This window comes from Chenopodium album, chromosome 17 (genome assembly GCF_948465745.1).
Source record: "Chenopodium album chromosome 17, dcCheAlbu1.1, whole genome shotgun sequence".
In the NCBI taxonomy this organism is placed as follows: Eukaryota; Viridiplantae; Streptophyta; class Magnoliopsida; order Caryophyllales; family Amaranthaceae; genus Chenopodium; species Chenopodium album.
Window position 1 is genome coordinate 27278931 of NC_137850.1, and position 6000 is coordinate 27284930.

A 6000-nucleotide genomic window follows, 5' to 3' on the forward strand; every position below is an offset into this window, starting at 1 on the left:
AATGACTCTAGGAAAGAAGAAAGGAGTAGCTAAACACATGGGCTTACCTGGCCTCCCTAAATTGGATACTTTCGGACTTGGTTTTGAACCAACCCACGAAGACCTTAAACGAGCCCAGGAAAAATCAAAAGCACGAAGAAATGCCCGCATACAAAAAAAGGAAATACCCATGGATCAATATCCTCTCACTTTAAACGGGCAATTTATAAGAGAAGGAGAGGATTACCCTTGTCATGAATTTCTTGAACCTTTTGTTGTGAATGGTATAAGACAGCCTGGATTCGAAATCTTTTTGGATTGTTGTTTCCTAGACGAGATCCCAGCTCCAACATATAAGGAAAAGGCACCCCCTTGTTTCGACTTTAATGTTATGGGACTCCTCTTTGGAAGGGAAAAGAACGAATCAAGATATGCGGAAGATGATTCTTCACTTATCCAAGCAGTTCTCCAAAGCGAAAATTTCGATCCCTCCGAACTTATCACTCCAATAGAAGATCAAGAGCGTGGATGGCGCAAGACAGTGAAGATAGTTACTATAAATGGAAAGAAGATTTCAATAACTACAGGGCAAGGACCAATATTCGAAGAGTCGTCTGAGTCAGAGTCTGAGTTAGAGTCTTCCCTCATCGAGTCTTCTAAGTCCTTAGTTGTAGCACCCTCACCTTCTTTTTCTACTCCTAGGATAGTTAGCAATCAAGTCCCAACGGACATCTCTTTATTTGATGTAATGATTTCTGAGTTTAATAATATGTCTTCTTCCCCTTATTCCTCTTGTTTTTCTTTATCTAAAGATGACGAGCATTGCTTAACTAATGATGAAAATGACAAAGAAATAATTAAAGCAATGGAAACACTTGAAAATAAGACACCAATAATTGAGGATACAGAAACGGTTGATATCTCAAAAGATTCAACCATTAAAAGAGAAGTTAAAATCGGACTGACGCTAAACAAAGAAGAAAGAACCGATTTAATTAATCTACTTAAAGAATTTATCGATGTATTTGCTTGGTCATACGAAGATATGCCAGGCATTAATAGAGAAATAGCTCAACACACTATACCATTAATTCCAGGAATGAAACCTGTAAAACAAAAGTTACGTCGAATGAAACCCGACGTGGCCCTTAAAATAAAAGAAGAAGTACAAAAACAAATAACTGCAGGTTTTATCCGGGTATCCAAATACCCCGAATGGGTCGCCAATGTTGTCCCGGTTCCGAAAAAAGATGGTAGAGTTCGAATGTGTGTCGACTATCGAGATTTAAATAAGGCAAGTCCAAAGGACGACTTCCCTTTGCCACACATCGATATTTTGGTAGATAACACAGCAAACCATGCACTTCTCTCATTTATGGATGGATACGCAGGATACAATCAAATCCTCATGGCCGAAGAAGATATGGAGAAAACAACATTCATAACGCCTTGGGGTACTTATTGCTATACGGTAATGCCATTCGGGTTAAAAAACGCGGGTGCTACTTACCAACGAGCAGCAACTGCCCTACTCCATGATATGATGCATAAAGAAGTGGAGGTCTATGTGGATGACATGATTGTAAAATCAAAAGACCGCCAAGGACACCCAATAGCCTTAAAGAAATTCTTTGAAAGATTAAGAAAATACAACATGAGGTTAAACCCCTCTAAATGTGCTTTTGGAGTTACCTCAGGGAAACTCTTGGGTTATGTCATAAGCTCTAGAGGAATAGAGATAGATCCCACCAAAATTAAAGCAATCATGTCCATGCCACCGCCCAAAACCGAAAAGCAAATTCGAGGATTTATTGGCCGGTTGCAATACATAAGTAGGTTCATATCCAAGTTAACCACGATATGCGAACCAATATTCAAAAAGCTTAAGAAAAATGTACCAATCATATGGGACGATGAGTGTCAAAAAGCCTTTGAGAAGATCAAAGCCTATCTTTCGAATCCTCCCGTATTAGCCCCAGCACTCCCCGGAATACCCTTAAGACTATACTTAACCGTCACAAAGGAAACAATGGGAGCTATGCTCGCACAAGAGGTAGAAAGCAAAGAAAATGCTATTTACTACTTAAGTAAAAAAATGCTCGAGTATGCAACACGTTACACACCATTGGAAAAGCTGTGCCTCGCGTTGGTGTGGGCCACAACTAAATTGAGACATTACATGCTCGTGCATACCGTTTACGTAGTCTCGCGAATGGATCCCCTAAAATACCTATTCGAAAGATCTACACTTAATGGACGAATCTCAAGATGGATAGTAAATTTGGCCCAATTCGACATAAGGTTTATGCCTCAAAAAGCAATTAAAGGATCAGTGGTCTCGGATTTTCTAGCAGATTTCCCAATAGAAGATTCAACACCCTTAGACGAGAATGAATTCCCGGACGAAAATTTAATGATGACAGAGGATGATACATGGACTCTATATTTTGATGGAGCCTCAAACCAAAAGGGGTGCGGCGTAGGAGTCTTATTAGTATCACCTAAGGAAGAACATGTCCCTATATCCATCAAATTAGATTTCGACGTCACCAACAACGCAGCTGAATATGAAGCATGCGTGGTAGGCCTCGAAACCGCTTTAGCCCTAGGCGTAAAGAAACTCCGGATATTCGGAGATTCATCCCTAATTATTAATCAAATCTCCAAAAGATGGAAGGTTAGGAGTGAAAGTTTAGCTCCTTACCAAACATATTTGGAAACTCTCACCGATCAATTGGAAAAAGTGGAATACACTTACCTACCTAGAGAGGAAAACCAATTCGCCGACGCCTTGGCAAGGCTAGCCTCAATGGTTAGAATACCTAAGGAAATTGAGCAAATGCCTTTAACCATAGAAAAAAGGCATAAACCAGTATACATTCAGGCCATAGAAGACGACGAAGTAATTCAAGAAGAAGAATCAGAGAAGGAACCATGGTTCGTAGATATATTGAATTATGTCACCAAAGGAGAATATCCTCTTCATGCTGAGAAAAGAGCAAAAAGAGCATTAAGACTCTTAGCTTCCCAGTTTGTACTCATAGGAAATGAACTACACAAAAGGGTACCTAAGGGACGAGCTCTATTATGTGTAGGCAAAAAAGATGCTCAAAGGGCTATGAGAGTAATCCATGAGGGTATATGCGGAACACATGTTAACGGCAAAATGCTAGTCCAAAAGATAATGCGAGAAGGATATTACTGGACTACCATGAATAAAGATTGTCATCAATATGTAAAAAGATGCCCAAAATGTCAAATTTACGCAAATTTGCAACATATCCCACCATCTCTTCTCTACACTTACACTTCACCATGGCCTTTCTCTACATGGGGAATAGACATAATTGGAAAGATTACACCTCCCGGAACAGGAGGCCATGAATACATCTTGGTTGCAATAGATTACTTCACAAAGTAGGTGGAAGCACAATCATATGCTAAACTCACCGCCACGCATGTAGCACTCTTTATCGAAAGAAACATAATTTGTCGATACGGAGTCCCACATGAAATGATAAGTGACAATGGAACTCACTTTCAAGCAGAATGTGAAGAATTGCTACAAAAGTATGGTATTCAACATCACCATTCTTCCCCGTATAGACCTCAAGCAAATGGAGCAGTTGAGGCCGCTAATAAGAATTTGAAAACGATCATTGAGAAAATGACTGAAAATTATAAAGATTGGCCTGACAAACTTCACTTCGCACTGTGGGGTTATCGCACGTCAATCCGAACATCAACAGGAAATACGCCATTTAATTTAGTATATGGAATGGATGCCGTACAACCTGTAGAGTTAGAAATACCTTCTTTACGCATTACGTTAGAAAGTAAACTCGATGAAGTTGAGTGGACTAGAGCACGATATGAAGAGCTAATCCTACTCGATGAAAAACGACTAGAAGCTCTACATCATACCCAATGTTATCTAACCCGCATGGCTAGACATTTCAACAAAAAGGTCAAGACTAGAAATATCAAGGTTGGGGACTTGGTATTAAAAGCACTAAGGAAAAATGTTTTAGATCCAAGAGGCAAATTCCGGCCTAATTGGTCTGGACCATATATTGTCAAAACAATCCTGTCAGGAGGCGCGGCTAAATTAACTGATATGGATGGCAATGAATTTCCAAACATGACAAACCTTGACCAACTTAAGAAATACTACCCATAAGTACTTGAGTGAAACACTCAAGAGAGCTACGTTCGGCCTGATTCCTTAAATAAAGGATACGTAGGCAACCCGTACAGGGTACGGCCACTTTAATTCCTTCAAATTCTGTATCCCCGAAGTAAAAAATGCACGTCCGCAAAATTTCAAGACTGGCGCCAGAAAATAGATTCTGTCGCCAGACGACAATTTTGTCGCCAGGCGACAGAGCTAAATCGTCAACGACAGTGCATCAGATAGCAGCGCCAGTCTTCTGCAAGTGTCTAGACAAGTTTCACGTATTCTGAAATTTATTCGATTCTCGTACTCGAATTAATTCTCCAAAAAATAAATGTTGTAATTGTTTTCATTGCTCTAATTGAAAGTTAATTAAAATAAAAGCTGAAATTTTATTGATTAATAAAGAAAGTACATTATTGATAAAATAAAAGCTGAAAAATTAACTAAAACAAATTAACTTTGTCTAATAAATCAAAAGAAAAGCAATGTTCTAATCTTTTTTCTCCTTCTTCATTCTTTTCCAATTTGTGTCTTCATTCTCTTCCTCTTGATCCATAACCTTCGCTAGGAGACAACCGTTAGAAGATCTACACTCTATTTTAGTATAGATAGTTTCTCCTTCCGCTAGGACTCCATGTTTCTTCTCCACCCAAGCTTCCTTCTTAGTAGAGTCGACTTTTCTTTTTCCTTATTCTTCTTGGCACTCTTCTTTCTAGGCATAATAGGAGTCTTGAATTCAATTCTTTCCCCTAGGCGTTCTTTAGCAGGGATCTTCTTGTAACCTAGACGATCCTTCACATTGGTCTTTTCAATTGTAACTTAAGGTTTTTGGAATCTTCCATCAAGCCATTGCTTCACTTTATTTGACAAGCAAGGTGGTTCCTTATGGGTAATCACCTCCCATAAGGGCCTACCACTCCAGTATCCATCAAAGCGCTCAATCTCTTGTGACACAGGAAATTCATAAGGACGGCGAAGATCTCCTGTAGGGATGGTTTGTGCGAGACCATATTGTCTCATGACTCTACAAGGAAAGTAAAAGGTTAGTCTCGACAAGCTCGGGAGACGACAATATGCTTGGTTACTACAACCAATCATCGCCTCAATCCTCCACCAAGGAACAATCCAGTTTATGGTAAAGTCACCGGCAGCGAACACCTTGCTCCACTCACGGCGACCGATTTTCAAAAATCGTTTCTTTCGGCGGACTATGCAATTTGGAATATATGTGTGAATATCATCAGGAGGATTAATAAGCTTCAGCCTCTCCATAAGCCATATCTGCAAATATGTATTTAAATTAACATTACAGTGTAAAAATAATATTCTTTAGTTCTTGATAAATTAATAATAATATTATTTTATACCTGTAATAAAATTGGAGAACCTCTTAAAGGTGCTCTTGAATTCTTTCTTAGTGCATCTAACCACAGCATAGTCTCTCCAACAATTAATGGCATTGGATTTCTCCCAGATTCAACTTGTTCTATAACAGATATAATTATCGATTTCCCCTCATTATCTTTACCACTCACTAAGAGCAATTGGTTAAATAAACAATAAAGGAAAGCCCTTCTTTTATAGACACGGAAATCGGGATTGGGATTATCATAAAAATAATGTGCAAATTCTGTCAAATTAACTATGTTACCATGCACTATGTGTTTCAAAGCCGTCCCCCTCAAATCAAAAAAGTGTTCGAAATCTTTATAGTAATATTCATTGATTCTAGGCATTACCGCAAGGTCTGTGGAATAATAACCTATGATGGCCCCAAATTCTTCCGGTAAAGGACATATTTCATCATGAAAAAATCTAAAACAATGAGTATCAATATTCCAATA